This window comes from Phocoena phocoena, chromosome 4 (genome assembly GCF_963924675.1).
Source record: "Phocoena phocoena chromosome 4, mPhoPho1.1, whole genome shotgun sequence".
Lineage (NCBI taxonomy): Eukaryota > Metazoa > Chordata > Mammalia > Artiodactyla > Phocoenidae > Phocoena > Phocoena phocoena.
This window is the reverse complement of record NC_089222.1, coordinates 106,777,403-106,797,650: the sequence shown is the minus strand read 5'-3', so window position 1 is coordinate 106,797,650 and position 20,248 is coordinate 106,777,403. Positions and strand designations below refer to the sequence as shown.

General features: G+C 33.6%; 1 pseudogene; it reads right to left on the bottom strand.

Moving 5' to 3' along the window:
- Positions 1-9,628: 9,628 nt before the first annotated feature.
- On the bottom strand, positions 9,629-11,694 carry LOC136122070 (eukaryotic translation initiation factor 3 subunit E pseudogene; annotated as a pseudogene).
- Positions 11,695-20,248: the final 8,554 nt, after the last annotated feature.

The window sequence follows — 20,248 nt, the reverse complement described above, 5'->3', positions numbered from 1 at the left end:
TCTATGAAATACAGCAAAAATTAATGCACTATTGGTGTTTGTCTTATAAAAGGGGATTTATAGATGGTTTATTTTCACCTCAATGCTGATTTTAGGATCTTTCAACTCTTATATAAAAGATACAATGACCACTCATTGTGACATACTGATCTTTATTTTTAAATTCCCACTGAAAAAAATTGTAAGCATGATGCCCATATTTGACTTAAAGGCTGTGTCGTATCTACTTGAAAATTAATTTGCAAACCATTGTTTTGGTAGCCCTGAGCTTTCAATCCAGTCAGTATGGTCTCTGCTTCTTTGATAGATAATTCTAAGTTCCAAGCAAATTACTCAACCAATTTTACCTACAGTAGCAATAAAATCATCCTAGTATTTTCCCTAACTGTGGTACATTTTTTATTCACATTCGTTCACTAGGTCTACTTTAATAGGACAGATAAGATCACTTAGAATATCTGCTATAGCCATGGAAGTACTTAATTTAGGGATTAAGGATTTATAATAATTGGGACCTAATTGTAGTTATGAGTTAATATTTTTAAATTAATATTTTCTATGTAAAAATGCTTTATCTAAGATATTTAAATAGCCAAACTTTTACTGTGATATTGTTATATCTTTGTTAAATTAACATTTGTTAAGTGGAGCACAGGGTACTGAATGGTGAGTTATGGTTCAACTACAGACCACAAGAAAGTTGAACTAGAGAAGATTATTACTCACAGGTCCTGGGGGAAGTACATGGCACTCTCAAGAAGTTACATGGATTTCTCCAGATATATGCCCAGGAGTGGGATTGCAGGATTATATGCTATTGCAGAACTATCTACAACAGCCAAGACATGGAAGCAACCTAAATGTCCATTGGCAGCTGAATGAATAAACATGTGGTATATATACAAAATGGAATACTACTCAGCCATAAAAAAGGATGAAATAATACCATTTGCAGTAATATGGATGGACCTAGAGATTATCATACTAAGTGAAGTAAGTTAGAGAGAGAAAGACAAATATATGATACAGCTTATATGTAAAATCTAAAAAAAAATGATACAAATGAACTTATATACAAAACAGAAATAGACCAACAGACATAGAAAACAAATTTATGCTTACGAAAGGGGAAAGTAGAGGGTGGGAAGGATAAATTAGGAGCTTGAGATTAACATGAACACACTACATATATATAAAATAGGTAAACGATGACCTACTGTATAGCACAGGGAACTATACGCAATATCTTGTAATAATGTATAAGGGAAAAGAATCTGAAAAAGAATATATATATATGTGTGTGTGTGTGTGTGTGTGTGTGTGTGTGTGTGTATATATATATATAACTGAATCAGTTTGCTGTATATCGGAAACTAACACACCATTGTAAATCAACTATACTTCCATTTAAAAAAATTAAATTAAAAAAAGTTATATAGAGAGATCAAGACAGAGTGCAGGCAGAGAAAGAGGCAGGCCCTGGAGCACATGCTTTTATTAGGGTTCCTGGGAGAAGTGCTTTGGGGTTCCCAGGCTAAGGCAAGATTTGTTAATTCAATTCAAAAGTGTGGGGTTTTGGTAAGCTCTACAGGGGTCTTATCTAAAGGGAGCACACGGAGAAGGCAGTGAGAGGTGGGAAAGATTGTTGATCAAAAGAGCTGTTGGGGAAGTATTATCAGAAACTTAATTTGCTTTTGACTCTGCGGACTTTTATTTGGGGCACTTTCATGAGGGGCTAGTGTCAGTTTAATACCCCCATAGGCTACTTAACAAAACAAAATGGATGCAGAGGCAACAATACCATGGGGTAGCTTAGCTAAATTCTCAACATATATATTAAATAACAAAATGTAAAATTCTAGAACAGTGTTGGCTCCACTATAACAGTTTTCTGAATTATCTAAATTCTGGTCTGTTTGGACAGCAAGATTTATATTTTTCCTGAAATCACTTGAGGTTTAGCAGGGATTCCTATTTCTTTATATTTAGGAAAATCTGAAGATAGCTACGTGTGCTATTCTGAATGCAACACACTTGCTTTTGACATTTTCTTTCATTTTTTTCCATGTGAAGTCCCTCTGACACTAGGTGTGACTAGAGCCTATATTAATAGGACCTTTCAAGACAACTTCTCATAATTTATTTTTAAGGTAAAGAACCTGGAAGACATATGTCTGCATGAGTTGGAAAACAAAAGTTCCATTTGCATTTTTGCTCATTAAACATACAAAAATTATTCAGAAACTGACCCAAGACTCATGCCAGTTGGAATAAATTAAAAAGGAAATGACTTTCTTTCTCCTTGTGCTGGCCTTATGGAACAGTCTCATTTACTCTTCAAAACATGTTATAAAGTTTGATCTTGACCGGGAAGTTGAGAGAACGTAATCACAGTCTGTTCTCTTTGAACTGGCTGGGTCTGCCAGCCAACTTCTCTTCTGGCATTCCCAGACTCAGATTAGTCTTGTGATTAATTAATAACCACTTTAATTCCTTTCTTGAAAAGCATGATAAAAAATATCATATCCCAACATTTAAATGCCTAGCATTTAATGTCATATAATCACCTGAAGGTGATAATAATATCTGCCTGGCTTGATTTCACAGTTACAGGAATATCTGGGTCTAGATATTTGGGAATATTTGAAAGTCTAATGAAATTTTTGGTTTTTATTTTTTTTCAAAGTTATTCTCTTTTTTTCTGGGCTTTGGCATTAGGTAAGTCTATCTAGAGATGATTTGATAACAAGTGATTTTCATAGGAAGCACTCATAGTTTTGAGCAATTTATAGGAAACATTCATAGCACTGATGTTCTTTTAGATTTACCCATTTTATTTTCTAGAACCCAAAGGTAATTTTTATAGTGGTGTATCCATGAGCATTAAAAAATAAGTGTTAATCCTTATTGAGTTGTTACTCTAAGTGCTTCTTTGTGTATTAACTCATTTAATCTTCATGATACTCCTATGAGGAAGATACTTTTTTGAAGGGGAATAAGGAGTCATCCCCAAATATAGATGGGGATTCTGACCCAGAGAAGGTCACAAAGCCAGTAAATGGTAGAATCAGGATTTGAAGTCAGCCTGTTCAGCTTGCCTGGTCCTTATCTGCAATATTGTTCTTCCTCTCTATATTAGATTTAGGAAGAACTATCTGTAAAGATTCAGTGGCCTTAGGATAACTCATAATAGAACCAACATATTCAAAATTGCTTGATATGAGTCATTATGTAATTTTCAAGTTTTCAGGTCTATGAACTTTGTTTATGCTAAACTCAATACCTTAGAGCATGTAGGAATATATAATCATAACCTCTTTTGGCAATGGACACTCCTATTCATAATTTCCCATGTATAATATATGAGAATCATTTGGACAGAAATATATGTATATATATGCATATAATAGGAAAATGTTATTATGATTATTGTATTTTAAAATATAATTTTCCTTTTAAGTTTACCTTGTTTGGAGGAGTTTCTAGAAGGAAAAAGAAATGAGTCAAATTACATTTTAGAATTTCTTTTTCCTAAATTAATGTTTTACCCTCAGTGACCTCATGAAGATATTCCAGAAAGGCTGGGGTCAGGGGACATCTTTAAAAGTTAGAAATATTTCATGTTCAACACCATGGACTTTCAAGTGACTGAAGCATTGCTAAGAAAAAGTAAAAATCTGATGTCAAAACAGTAATTGCTTTTTTTTTTTTTTTTTTTTTGCAATACGTGGGCCTCTCACCGCCGCGGCCTCTCCCGCCGTGGAGCACAGGCTCCGGACGCACAGGCCCAGCGACCACGGCCCACGGGCCCAGCCGCTGCGCGGCACGCAGGATCCTCCCGGACCGGGGCACGAACCCACGCCCCCCCCATTGGCAGGCGGACCCCCAACCACTGCGCCACCAGGGAAGCCCTTTTTTATATTTGCAACTTATCATAGAACTTAAGAGAATTTTGATCTTATGGATATGTCAAACACATAGTATTAGATATATAGCCAAATTTACTTTAGGAAATTTTCAAGATGATTTTAAAATCATCTTAAAATTAGTTTTTATATTATAGACCATGGAAATATTTCTTAAATATAACGACAGAAATAGCAAGATAACATTTTTCAAATTGGCTGTTTCTTAAAATTTGTTAAACAAAGACTTTCTTGTGGAATTAAAAAAAAATTAACACATCAGCAAAATATGCTAGCTAACTTTTAGCATGTGTGAGATGACTAGCACATTTTACTTAAATTGCTATTACACAGTGTGGTGTTTCTGCTCTGACTACCTAAGGTTTGGGCTTATTAAAGTATAAATTCAAGAAATTTTTATTTGAAAGAATAATAACTAGGTCCCCAAATAGGTCCTCCTTATGATCTCCTCAGAAGTGAACAGTTTTATTCTTTTTTTCCAGGTTGTTTAGCTTTAGCATTTGGTCAGTGAATCAATAAATATAGAAGTTATAACTTCTATGGCTATTGTAAAACATTCGATGCTTGGTGTGGATATAAAAGAGCAGGAGCTTTTGAGACTTTATCTTGCCAATGTTTTGTGAGAACATCAGAATGTCCCTGAGGCTGGGACCATATGTTTTTCATCTTGAGTCTAGCACATTTTCTGACACATAGTAGGCAGTTGAAAATATTTGTTGAATGGAAAAATGACTGAATGGCTGAATGTACTAAACTGTTCCTGCTTAACATTTACAGGTTATTTTTAAAACTGTTAGAGTGAGGAATATACTCATTGAAAACAGCAGAAAATATTTTCTTTTCACAAATCTCCAAGGATTTTTTAATAGGTATGTTAGTTCCCCAGTGTGCCAAAAGTTTTAGTCACTGTTCTCTTTTTTTTTTTTTTTTTTTTTACTGTTCTCTTTTTAATACAAGCATCAAGGAAGTCTTTGGTTAAATCTCAAAAAACTTAAATTTGTTTTTCCAATTGTTCTCTTTGCAGAAATGTTAATTTACATGTTGAATTTTCCATTGTTTACATATCATTAACAGCTTTTATGCATGATGACTGACAGTTATAAGCAATTTTTCTTAAAACAGGTCTACCTATTGAATATCATGTAACCATTATTTTATTTTACATAAACTTCTCAACAACTCTAAAATGTAGGTATTATAATTATCATTCCTATTAACCTAGGCCTAGAGTTATTAAAGAATCTGACCTAGTTTGTTCCACTATTAACAGGGCCAAACTTGTCAGATTTGAAATTGTTACTATGGTCTTTGACAAGGCTATTTTTGCTGGCATTGTAGTATGTGTATGTATGTACCACATTCATTGCTTTAATGTATTTTTTTAAATAATTGGTTCCTAAGTTATGTATAATCAATTTAGAGCCCTTGCTTTAGCAAATTCATTCCTTTACCTTTAAGTCTAGAATTAAAAGTACATGACTGGAAATGTCAATTTTTCAGCATATTTTATACAAATAATATAACTTATTTTCTATATTTGAAAATCTATCATATTTTCCTTTACGTTTCCACATTCTTAAGCATATATGTCCAGAGATATAAAAGCTTGAGGAATAAAAACAAATTTTACTTTGAAGCACCAGATTTGTTTTTCATATGTTAAAGTCTTTCATTTGTTTTGTTTTCCTGCTTCCCAAAAATGCTTACATAGTCCTGCCTGGATACAGGCAGTTGTTTATGATATTCTAGTATTTTTCAGGCAAAGAAAAGTTTCTTTTTTTTTTCATACTTTTCTTTTACTAATGTAAGTCAATATACCACTAAAAACTGTACAAGAAATACTGAATTAAGGAACAAATCGAAACCATTATTGTTTAGAGATGAGTAGAAAACACATGTATTTAAATCACCAAAAAAAGTGCTCATATTACTTCTTCAATTGGGACAATTCAGATATGACTAGTGATGGAGCAGACTCTCTGAGAGCCGTAATTTTATTCCCATTATGTCATTTGGATGCTCTTAGCTGCTTGTGTAGCAGAGAGCCACATCATGACCATAGAACAGACTGTTTCTTATCAAAAGCAGCAGCACTATAACGTATTCTCCATAAAAAGAGAGGCAAAGTACTGCCATGTTTGCATTTTCATTGTTTTTATAGTTGCTTCTATTTTCAAAATTGAATATTCATCAGGGTGATTATTATATCCAATGCAACAGAAATAACTGTACAAATCAAAAGTTATTTTTATTATTGTAGAAATGTAACAACAGATTTAGGAGCTTAATATAAAACTCCAATTCTATTATAGTACTCTTATGTCCATATTTTTGCTTTAGACTGTCTAGATGGACAAATAAATTGACCACTTTAATCAATATGTCACATTTATAAGTCAATAAAATTCATAAATTTATATGGATGGATTTCCCTGATTGTTTATGCAGATAATCAATCCTTTAGTCTATCTACATATTTATGAAGTAAATTAGAGAATAAATGAATGAACTAAGCCTACTTCAGCTGTTTGTGAGAAAAGCCAAATCAATGAGGCAGTGAGACCATAGTGAGAGACCATGGATGCCCATTTGAATATTATAGGTCCTAAGAGAGAAAATCTTTTCCTTATTTTAATTATTGATGTTCATTGGCATAATTGGAAAATTATTGATTTAGGAGTCAGAGGCCTGATTGCTGGTTGGTTCTGCCATACAATACTGTGTGACCTGTTGTCATTTATTTAACCACATTAGATCCCAATTTCCTCATGGAGACCATTACAACTTTCTTTGACTCATAACTTTGTGGTGACTATCAAAAGATATAAGATACTCTGCAAAAAATAAAAACATTGTAAAAACTGCAAAGAGCCTTAATAATAGATTTTTCTTATTAACATAAAATCAAAAATTATCTGGAATTTGCCTCATTTAGATGGAACCCTAAACCCCAGTAGCCTGTTTCTTTTTAAACCTTCGTAATTTTCCATGTCTACCCCAAGAATAGCAAATAGGAATTTTCCTTGAGGAGTTTACAGATCATAGTGATTAACAAGGCAAGTGAGCATCTGTCATTAGATCAGATGACTAAACTAAAACCATTATTTCAGATTGCCTTAGGTCTCATGTACTCAAACCAGCAGCAGTAGTCTTGTGTGTATGTGTGTTATGTGCACGAGCTTCTTTGGGCTTGTGTGAATTTTTGCCTTTATAATAAATATATATTATCCTTTCAACAAAATATATAAAATTTCAACTTCTGAATAATCCACTACATGCTGGAACTATTCTTAGGCAATACTCTACGTCTTAGAGGAAACCTCTCACACAAAGAAAATAGATTTATGTTTCCCACAGGACAGCAGAGCTGGAAGACATTATACAGAAGAAACAACTAGTTTGTTCAAAAGGACCAGTATTGAAAAGACACACATTTTATGTTATCATGTAGAAATGATGAATGATACTTCTTGTAGATGGTATCAGATAACAATAAGAGGAAGCATATCTGACAGCTACAATATTGAGCCCAATTAGACAAAATGGGACAGCAGTACCTAATGGACAGCACACATCTGTTGTTACAATGTGAAGTACTCCATGGAATTTGAGAATTACCCAAGAAAGTGTAGGGCAATTTCACACAATCTGACTTTGTCTCTAGTTGATATTTCAGTTGCAGAGACACCATAAACCTGTTTTGATGCTGGAGTAACAACACTCCACCAAAAAAAATCGAAGTATCATAAAACGAATGTTGTGATTACTAGAAAGAAAGAAAATGTTGTATATTCAAGACAGAAATAACTTTGTTTTCCAAGTAGTTAACTAAAAGAATATATAGTATTTCTTTTGTTGCAAAAGTAGATTCAGTCTTGAAATATAAAAATAAAATTCAGCGATACAAATGGCAAGGAACTAATTTATGATGACCTCATAGATATGTACTCTTTATTAAGAAACTAAAAAATGACAGTGTTTAAGTTGTGCTGGGCTTCAGCAGCTGTGATTGTATTATTATAATCAGCTATCTAATTATGTTGGAATGGTGCAAATTTTTTTATGTTTAATAGCTCAGTGGTCAAGATACCCAAAACTAGCACAATTAGAGATTTGAAAATGAAAGTAACTTAGTCTAAAACTTTTTAGAACAATATACATATATTTTTTGTAAACTAATGTAAAACTGATTTTAGTATTAATCTGTTGTTCAGTTTCAACTACACCTATTTGGAGAGTTGTGACTACTTTCCTATTTGGAGAATTGTGACTAAAAATAAATTAATGACCCTTTCTTTAATTAGCACATTTAACCCAAGAAACTTCATTTACAGTGTCTAGTTTTAAAATAAACCACAATGCAATGAACAAATATGATAACTGAGTACTGAACCTATATTCTAAAACCTCTGATATATTTTTTTCTCTGATGTTAGGAACAGTGAAGTAAAACTTAAGAAATATATGTAAGAAATATACAAAAAGATGTTGCAGTATTTTCTTCTATAAAATTGGCAAACAGTGTTTACTGTGAAACCAATAAGGGCATTTGGTATGATCTCCATCATACCACTTTTTTTTCCAGCATGCTTTCAAGTTTCCCTAAGTTACACATGCTATTTGGGAAAGAGAAACATAGGCAAATTTAGTAGCATAATTGGAAATGAATGGGTCATCACGTGTGGTTGTAATATAAAATATTTTAGGAGTAAAGCAAGTAAAGCATAATGGTTTAGATCTGTTGCTCTCAAACTTTAGTGCACATCAGAATCACTCAGTAGTGACTCCTGAGTGGCCCAAGGATTTTTGTTTCTAACAAGCGACGAGGTGATGTTAATACTTCTGAATCAGGGAGCATACTTTGAGAACTATTTTAGAGGTCTATAAGTTGCTAATTTTACTTCTGAATTAAAGTTAGTTACAGAATGTAAAAAATTTTATTGTTTATAATTAGTAGAACAAGATGTTCAATTTTAGCCCAATGTTAAAATCCTATGAGTGAAAGGGTAATTGAATATAAACTTAAAGGGTATATTGAGAACAGATTTATTACAATGGAGTCTGCAGTTCATATGACTGTATAACAGAGTGCCTGCTCAGAGCCCTAAAGATGAAAGCACTGTTGATATTGGCATAAGACCAAGACACTCCTAAGAGCAATAAGTAAAGCAACAATCAGTGCTTGTTGATATGTTATAGTAACATATCAACAATACACCCCAAATGGAGACTAGAGGAGCAAAGCAACACCATGTGACAAAGTTAAAGGAGATGCTGTGTAAGAAGAGACAAAAGAAAGGTTTTTGAAGTCTCTATTTGAAGAGTGACTACAAATGGTCATGAATTGGTATATAGATCAAGGGTATCCAGCTGAAGTGGATAGGGGAAGTTAAAAGTCCACCTCCAATCTTTGCACCCAGATACCTGACATTGAGGCAGGGGTGCAGTTTTAATTACACAAAATCATCATTTGTCCAAATGGTACATCTTTTTCTGATTCATCTCCCTACTTCAGGAGTCTATGTTTTATTTTATTATTTTATTATTTTTTATTTTATTTTTTAATGAAGCACAGCCAATTTTATTCAAAGTCTCCAAAATTTATATTTAACATGTTAATTGTTTCTATAATGTTTCATCTTTGTAAAATGGTTTTATTTCACCTTTCTTTTATAGATTTTTCATTTTCTCTGTACAGTTCTTCAGTAGAAGCCAGAGTCCTGAGTTACACAGTTAGGAACCTCTGACCTACTATTCTGATTTTCTTCTCAATATTCATGGCCAACACCTGGCTTTTAAATGAAAAGATTTTGGTATTTTCAATCACTTACTGATAGGGTGAAACTGCATTGTTACCCATAAACACATGACATAATTTAGAATCAATCTTGGCATCCAGTCTTGTATTTCTAATCAAATTTACAACCCACCTTTCAGCTTCTTCTGGAGACATGTTCAGTTTATCTGCCAACATGCTAATGCTGATACACTGATGGATGGACAAAAAGTCTTAAATATGAAGAGACAGACATTTTTAATGAAGTCCTCAAGACAAGCCACCAAGAAAAAATCATTCACTAGCACTGATTCACATTCCCTCAGCTTTTTCTGAGACCCATCAAAGTGAAAGTTAACATATAAGCATTCAACAAACTCTGTAATTGGATCTTTACATGTGTAAGACTTCTGTTGAATAACTTGGACCAGATATTTTAGCACCTGTGGTAGTTTCAAACATCTTTCTTTGTTATGACTGCTGTGGTCAAACAGTGGAGAATATGTGGACACATCGTCTGAATTGCATTAAGATACTGTGGATGGTAAAGGAAGAGATCGATAATGTTATCACGCCCTCGGGGTTATTGAAGAAAACAGAGACTAATGAATGATCCATGTTCGCTGCTGAAGAGACTGAAGTGGAGAACTCACAAAATTTTATCTATGGTCTCTTTTAGCCATGTAAGGTCTTCCATGGCTGCATCCCAATTCTGCATTAAGATTTCAGAAGCCAGTTTTCCCCAGAGTGAACTCAAAGCATTTCTATCCATTGCTGGAACCAACACTCTAAAGAAGTAAAGATATTCTGCAGCTCAAGAGTAATTTCCACATTTATATAGGAATTTTGCATACCAAGAGTGTCTCTAAATATTCCTGCCTAAAACCATGCTTGTCTGCCAGGTAGTCAAATCGCATCTGACCATCCCTGTTTGACTGCATTTGCTTTGTAGTTTCTGGATCTTCAAACGTCTTCACAATTGGTTCTGTTTCTGCCTGAAACTATTTCAGTTGTGCAGCAACAGTGGTTCTTTTTTCTCTCAAAGCATGAGGAATATCATCAGAACAAAGGTTTTGGTATACATACATAGCAAAGACTACCGTGTTGTTATCACTAAGAAGATCCAATTTCCCTTGTAATAATTGTTTTTCATTATATATCTCCTTTACAGAGAGAAACTCAAGCAATGAAAAGACTAGATGCCGATCCAAAAAGTGTGCAATGTGAGTAGTCAAGTCCTACTCCACCTTCTTGCCAAGGAAAAGTAAAGTGTAGGAGTCTATTTTTTAAATTTAAACCCAGTACGCCAAGGAATTTAGGACAATTTGTTAGTTCCTGAAATATGGAAAAAAAGCAACCACAATTAATGCTGGTGCTATAGTATTGGGTTGGCCAAAAAGTTCCTTCAGATTTTAAGTTAAAAATAAGACACATTTTTCATTTTAACCAAGAACTTTATTGAACAACTTATTCACCCTTTTGTTCCACTACTTTCTGCTATTTTCCAGGCAACTTCATAATTCCATCTCCTGAAAACTTTTTATTTTTTTGAGTAAAGAACTGTTCCAGGTGCCTTTTATAGACATCCAGGGAATTGAATTTTTCCATTAAGAGAATTTTGTAAAGACCGAAATCAATGGAAATCTGAAAATGCAATATCTGGTGAATACAGCAGATGAATCAGAACTTCCCAGCCAAACTGTAACAGTTTTTGCCTGGTCTTCAAAGAAACATGTAGTCCTGTGCTATCCTGATGGAAGATTATGCATTTTCTTTTGACTACTTCCGGAGGTGTTTTGTCGAGTGCTGCTTTCAGTCAGTCTAACTGGGAGCAGTACTTGCTGGAATTAATCGTTTGGCTTTCCAGAAGGAGCTCATAATAGAGGACTCCCTTCCAACCCCACCATATACACAACATCACTTTCCTTGGATGAAGACGGCCTTTGGTGTGGTTGGTGGTGGTTCACTTCATGGCCCTACAATTTCTTCCATTCCGCATTATTGTGCACTATCCACTTCTCATCACCTGTCACAATTTGTTTTAAAAACAGAATGTTTTCCTTACATGTAAGTAGAGAATCGTATGCGGAAATATAGTCAAGAGTTATTTTGCTTAACTTATGTGGAACCCAAACATCAAAGTGATTAACATAATGAAGCTGGTGCAAATGATTTTCAGCTCTTGATTTGGATATTTTGAGTATGTCGGCTATCTCCCACATGTATAAGGTTGATTGCTCTCAGTTATTGTCTCGATTTGATCACTATCAAACTTCAACTGGTCTACCTGACTGTGGAGCATTGTCCAGTGAGATATCTCCAGTACAAAACTTCACAAACCACTTTTGACATGTTCAATCAGTCGCAGCACCTTCACCATACACTGCATAAATCCTTTTTTTGCATTTCAGTTGCATTCTTACCTTTCTTGAAATAATAAAGCATAATATGCTGAAAGTGTTGCTTTTTCCTTCCATCTTCAATATTAAAATGGCTACACAAAAATTCACCAATTTTGATGTTTTTTTTAAATGCACACTGATATGAAAGTTGTCACAATATAATCTAACAAAATTTTTTCTAATGAAGTTAGACAACCAAGCGCTACTAGAGCCATCTTACAGAAAAAAACAAATGAACTTTATGCCCAACCCAATAACTTTATGGTTACATGACCTTAACTAAGTGGTCTAACTCCTCTAGGCTACAGTTCCCTAAAACATGAATTGAAGTTGTTGGAATGAGTAATCTCAAATGCTCTTTCATCTCTGAAGTCTAATAATCCTATGTTTAAAATAAAGTAAGAGAGCATATGAATAAAAAAGATCATGAGCATTGACACCAGGCAGATCTGGGTTCAAACCCACATTCAGAAAACTTCCTTGCTGAATGGCTTTGGATGCATCATTTAATCTCTCTGAGATTCAGCTGACTTATCTGAAAAATAGAGAAAACAATTCTTGCTTCATAAGAACAAGTAAAACTGAAGAATAATGAGTTCCAATATAAATATTCAATATTTTCTTAAAATCATTGAAGAAAAAAATTCTCTCATTATATTTCTGTCCTTGGTAAGATAAAAAATCACATAGAATGAAAAATCACACCTACCCCCATATCAAATCTCCCCTCTCCCAATACTGCAAGGTTTAAATACAATAGTTAAGTTTTTTAAAAAGATTGGAAAGAAGGAAGGAAGAGGTAGAAAATATGGAGAAAAGAAAAGAGGAAGGGCTGTGGGGAAAAAAAAGAAATATTTTTTAATTCCAGAAAAGAACTCTTTCTCCTTAACCCAAAATGATTAAGTTAAATCATGACACTACAGAGATATATAGAAAATATGGAAAGTTCCATACTATAAAAATTAAATTGTCAATAGCTATATATAAAATGTATGACTACAAAAGGAATAAACATAAGCACTATAAGAAATATTTAACAGGTAAATACTACTTAAAATAGTTTTGGAAGTCCTAGCCAGAACAAGTAGGCAAGAAAAATAAAAGCATCTAAATTGGAAAGGAAGAAGTAAAACTGTCAGTCTTTGAAGATGACATAATATTATATGTAGAAAACCCTAAAGTCTCTACCAAAAAACTGTTAAAACTAATAAATGAATTCAGTAAAGTTGTAGGATACAAAATCAATATAAAAAATCTGCTGTATTTCTATGCACTAACAACAAACTCTCAGAAAGAGAAATTAAGAAAACAATTCCATTTGCATCAAAAAGAATAAAATTAAATTAAAATTAAAAAAAATACTCAGGGATCAATTTAACCAAGGTGAAAAACCTGTATTCTGAAAACTATAAGACACAAATTAAAGAAATTAAAGAAGACACAAATAAATGGAAAGATATTCCACGCTCATGTACTGGAAGAATTAATGTTGTTAAAATGTGCATACTACACAAAGCAATATACAGACTCAGTGAAATCCCTATCAAAATTCCAATGGCATTTTTTCACAGAAGAAAAAGATCCTAAAACCTGTGTGGAGCCACGAAAGACCCCAAGTAGACAAAGCAATCTTGAGAAAGAAGAACAAAGCTGGAGGCATCACACTTCCTCACTTCAAACTATAGTGCAAAGCTATAGTCATCGAAACAATATGGAACTGGCCTAAAAAAAGAGACATAGATCAATAGAACAATTAGGTAGTTCCCAAATAAACTCAATGTATATGGTCAATTAATTTATGACAAAGGAACCAAGAATATACAATGGGGAAAGGACAGTCTCATCAATAAATGGTGTTGGAAAAACTGGACAGCAACATGCAACAGAATGAAACTGGACCACTGTGTTACACCATACACAAAAATTAACTCAAATGGATTAAAGACTTGAATGTAAGACCTGAAACCAGAAAAGTCCTAGAAGAAAACATAGGAGGTAATTTCCTTGGCATAGTTTTTGTGATCTTTTTTTTTTTTTTTTTTTTGGATTTGAAACCAAAAGCAAGGGCAACAAAAGCAACAACAAAAGTGGGACTACATTAAACTAAAAAGCTTCTATACTGCAAAGAAAATCATCAACAAAATGAAAAGACAACCTCCTAAATGGAAGAAAATATTTTCAAATCATATATCTAATGAGGGGTTAATATCAAAAATATATAAAGAACTCATACAACTCATTAGCAAAAACAATTCAATTTAAAAATGGGCACAGGGCCTGAATAGACATTTGTCCACAGAAGACATATAGATGGCCTACATGTACATGAAAATGTGCTCAGTGCCATTAATCATCAGGGAAATGCAAATTGAGACCACAATATCACTTCACACCTGTTAGAACAGTATTATCCAAAAGACAAAAGATAAAAAATGCTAGCGAGGATGTGGAGAAAAAGGAACCCTTGTACACTGCTTGTGAGAATGTAAATTGGTGCAGCCACTATAGAGTATGTAAGTTCCTCAAAAAATTAAAAATAGAACTACCATATGATCCAGCAATTCCACTTCTGGGTATTTACCCAAAGAAAGCAGAAACACTAACTCAAAAAATATATGCATCCCCATGTTCATTGCAGCATTAGGTACAATAACCAAGATACAGAAACAACCTAATTGTCCATCAGTGAATGAAAGGATAAAGAAGATGTGGTGTATATTTGTATAAACTGGACTATTATTCAGCAAAAAAAAAAGAATAAAATCTTTCCATTTGTGACAATATAGGTGCACCCTGAGCATATTATACTAAGTGAAATAAGTCAGACAAAAAATGACAAATACTGTATGGTCTCACTTATATGTGGAATCAAAAATAAAAAAAGAAGCTCATAGATACAGAGAACAGCAGATTGGTGGTTGCAAATGGATGAAAGGAGTCAAAAGGTACAAACTTCCACTTATGAAATAAATAAGTCATAGGGATGTAATGTACATCATGGTGACTATAGTTAATAATACTGTCTTGCATATTTGAAAGTTAAGAGAGTAGATCTTAAAAGTTCTCATCACAAGAAAGAAATTATGAAGCTGTGTATGGTAACAGATCCTTCCTAGATTTACTGTAGTGATTATTTCTCAATATATACAAATATCAAATCATTATGCTATATGCCTGAAACTAATATCATGTTGTATATCAATTATCTCCTTATAAAATAAATTGTCAACAGCTGTATATGAAAAATATGACCACAAAAAATGTATGGAAGCACTATGAGAAATATTTAACAGGTACCTATAAAAGAAAAGATCAGTCATTAAGATGGCAAATTCTCAAGAGTGTTTTTAAAGGATGGTAAGTGGTATACTATTTTCTAGAAATGCTGGAAACATTGTGGCCATAGAGGCTCCAACAAAATTTTGTTTGAATCTTGATTCCAACACTGTGCTCCAGTAATGTGACTTTGGGCCACAGCCTTGATACCAACACCTATCAAATGTAGATTATACTACCTAATTCTCTAATGAATCTGTTGCTTACTAGCCTGGTGGTCACATAACAAAATCAATTTAAATGCTCCCAGTTTCTGATCTATCTTTAAGTTTTATCTCTTCTGAAAATTAAATGAGATAATGCATTTAAAGCACTTGCACATAGTAGTCATTCAATAAATATCAATAAATAATTAATATAAAGATTAGCATAAAAGTTCCAGTAACATGCAGTTAAAGATATTTACATGTGGATACCATCATTTCAATTATTTTAACACCCTAGGATTTTTAGCTCTGTCAAATGAATCTAAAATATTTATGGTTTCTTCAAAAACTGATAAAGGATAAATGAAGATGAATTAATTTTCTGAAGATTCTATTACTTTTCATGGGACAAAGGAAAAACATGGCTACCTTATGATTCACATTTTCCATGAAAGTCAAGTCATAGCACTACCATATCTGAATGTTGGTCAATGTATCCAAATATCCAAACATAATAACACAAGCAGTACTTGCCTAAAACACAAATAAGTCCACTATTTATGTGTAGGCCCTGAACATTGTTTTATAGAAATCTTAAGAATATGATAATATCTCAACAAATATCCTTTTATCTTTTTAGTATCTGAAATTCCAAAATTTAGTGCTTCTTTAAGTTTAAAACTATGATCCCTCTTATTATATTCAAATACTCTGGAGAAACATCCTTTTTAATGTAATCATTGGTCCTTCATACTTATTCTCATCTATAATCATGATTTTGACCAATTGCTTCCCCTGACACAGCCAGTCTCATAGTCCAGGTGACTTTTCCACTCCTCCTTGGCTGTGTACTTACAGTCCAACATAAGCCCATTTGAAATGATTAAACAGCAGTGATACTGCTCACACTTCGAACTAAATGTCTTTATTTTTATGTTTTATTATATTTTATAAGTAAATACATAGGTATATTTTACAGATCTTAAAAAATGCAAGTCAAAGAAAATCAGTATCATATTTCACTCAGAGATATCCTATGCAAATAGCATCAGAGAACTCATACCCTGCTGTTTTCATATATCAGAAGTATTTTCCCTGATGATTAAGTATTTTTATAAGTAACTGTTCTAATGAATGTATAATATGCATTCACACACTTGTGCTATAATTGTTTTCAACAACCCAGATTGCTAATGCTAATTTTTCTGCATGACAATAAATATATTTATAAATTAACACGTGAGAACCTACGCATTACTTTAGCTTCCTAAGAGGGGAATTCCTGATCCAAAGTTAATAAATCATCTACTTTGGCTAAGTACTTTATTTGCTTTCCTGAAAGATCATAGAAGTTAACTTTAAATAAGATCACTGTCTAAATCCTTCCAGTAACATTTAATTTTAGTTTAATGGAAAAATAACTAATTCATGTTCATTGCAGAAAATTTAGAAGATACAGGGAAAAATGAAAAGTTCTGAGAAATTTTACCATTTACAATGAATAGTTGTTCTTGTTTTCACCAGAGCTTTTCCGTGCATATTACACATGTATTTTTTTATTTTTTTTATTTTTATTTTTTAAAATTTTTTTAAGGGAATTCCTTTACTTTAATTTATTTATTTTTGGCTGTGTTGGGTCTTCGTTTCTGTGCAAGGGCTTTCCCCAGTTGTGGAAAGCGGGGGCCACTCTTCATCGCGGTGCGCGGGCCTCTCACTATCGCGGCCTCTCCTGCTGCGGAGCACAGGCTCCGGACGTGCAGGCTCAGCGGCCATGGCTCACGGGCCCAGCCGCTCCATGGCATGTGGGATCCTCCCAGACCGGGGCACGAACCCGTGTCCCCTGCATCGGCAGGCGGACTACAACCACTGCACCACCAGGGAAGCCCTACACAGGTATTTTTTAAAGGACAATACAGAATATACAATTTTGAGCTCTACTTTCTTTTTCTCTTTACATGGTATCATAAGCATTTTCTAATGTTCAATTCTCTTGTTTTCTTCTTTATCCCAGTAGTCACCACTGTCTACACTGTTGCCTTAATCAGAAACTCAGAGGAATCACTCCAGACACAACTTTCTCTCCTTTTCCAACATCAACAGCTTAAGCCCTCACATGCCCTCTCCTAGAATAACTCATGTGAGCTTCAGCTTCCCTCCAACCATATTTCCACTGTTTCTCTCACTTGTGCTATTGCAGGTACCCCTTACCAGGTCTTTCTACCTCCAACCCAGCCATCTTGTATCCCATAATCCATGATGTTAGAGAATCTTCATTCTAGTATTGAGACAAAATCCTGTTATCCCAATGATTACAATGATTCGTTTAAGATAAAACCCTGGTTTTTCAGTGTAACATCGTTCTCATTCACTTCTTTAGCTTCCTTCATCTCTTGACATTGTCCCAGTTATAACGTGCCCTCAGGAAATGGCAACCCACTTGTTCTTCCTTGATTGTGTGTTGCTCTCCATGAGTATGTAAATTCCCTATTAAAAGTCTCCTGTAGAGACTATGGAGGCCCACAATACATATATTTAAGTCCTGGCTGTTGACCTTGGGCAATTCACTTAACTTGTAGTTACTTCAGTTTTCTCACTTGTAAAATTAGGTTAGTAACAGTGCTTACCCATGGGATAGTGATGAGGATTGAATGAGTTCATATTTGTAAGGAGCTTGGAACAGTAACACACACAAGTAAGTGCTATGTAAATGTCTCTTAAATTGAGGCTTTCATGTTGCCTGTTATAATGCTTAGCTTGTACACCCTGCTTAACTTTGAGATCGCTCCAAAAGCATTTTTATGAAACTAGACTGAGATGCCTGCCTCTACTCTTTGACCTTTGTCCTATCACTCTGCACAGTGTTGAAATTGTCTACATTTGTGACTCCCAAAATGGTCAGTTGTCTGAGAGAAGAGGTTGTCTTTCCTCTCTTCATTGCCAAAATCTAGCACAAAGCCTAAGCAAGGCCCTGTTGGTTGTGGGCCATCAGTATCTGTTTTGCAAATGGAATGGCAATTTTGATTAAGGTCTTGTTCACTACTTGTTCTTTTCACGTGCACTGTGTTTTCAAGACCCTAGTTTAAATTTAAGAAAATAGTTAAAGGACCAATACTTACAATAGATTACAAGCATGCAATCTAATTTTAAAAAGAGACCAAGTCAGAATCCACTTTTATCTGGCATTTTACTATATTATTTTCATGCAGAAAGCAAGTAGCACATGCCACATAATACTTTAAATATTAGCAACCCACCAGTCATATTTACTAAGATTAAAATTTGTAGCAATCAGAACTAAGCATGATAAGAAGACATGAAAGAAATAAAAAGACATAGACCCTACTTTTAAAGGTGCTTGGGGTGCTCTTGAGTTTCAGAGTATACATCCACAAGATTATTTAAGAATACTTAAAGACCTGTGACAGGCTATAATTCAGAGGATAAGCAAACTAGAACAATGTATTATCCATAAGTATAAAGAATACATAAATGGAACCAGTAGGACAGAATCATTCAGCTCAACAATGAAATGACTTTTAATTCAGATTATAAAGTCAGACAATTGTACAACGATTTGAAGAGAGGTTAAAAATAGCTATGAGAGATGAATAGCACACTTAGTCATGAAAGTAGAAATAAAACAGATGAACTGAAAATAAGATTTTTGGAGGATGTAAAGCAGTTGGCAAATTCTCTCTGTCTGACATTCTATGAGGAAATGAAATAGGTGAGTATGCTACAAAGCCTGGAATTCTCTTTCCATACAAGTCTTTAAGGAAAGATGAGTAAGATAAAACCACTTTGTAAATGAAGATGTTGCAAATATATAGATATTCTTGTAACACCACTAATGTTATTATGAAGTTTATAACAACAATACTAATAGTAAATAATAACATAGTAATAGTATAACAAAGGATATAGTGGTGAAAATTACCATTATATTAATAGAATAGGGAAAGCAATATATAAGGACAAATATAAATATTCTAGATTATGTTATTTACATACTTGAAAAACTGAATACCTGAGTATCTAACATGCACTATACCAAAGAGCATGCTATTACTTTCCTAATAAAAAGAAAGAGCTTCAAAGGCAAACAAATAATTTTCCAAAGTCTTTTGGTCTCCAAGTCACTCTTACACAAGAGGAATTTGATGAGTTAAGTGTAAATGAATAAGAAACATGTGGATTACATTTTCTTTAAAAATACACAAGGGTTTAAAAATAAAGGAGAAAAAGTGTTTGGCACAATGCATTTTCCATAAAGCCAAACCAAAAACATTTGAGACAGTTTTAGATTGTAGTATGACCTTCAACATTGTTGTGTTTGTCTATTAACCTAAAAATAAACACTATTTTTCAGTAGGAGAACTGAAGCCATAAAATATACACCAAGGTATGGATATGAATGAATAACTTCTTAAGGATTTTATTGATTTTTTTTTAAAATAATCTCCCATCCAGAGATGTTGAAGCAAATGCCCACCACATGTGTCATACTCTGTGTCTATTCCATTATTTCTTCATAATGTTTCTGGTTCATGTATTAGAGGAGACAACATCTGAATATGTGTAAAAAAAAAAAAATGTCAACCTTCCCCTAGTGGTAAGATTGACTTAACTTCAACTTGTACTCTTCAAATGGTTCCAGTGTAT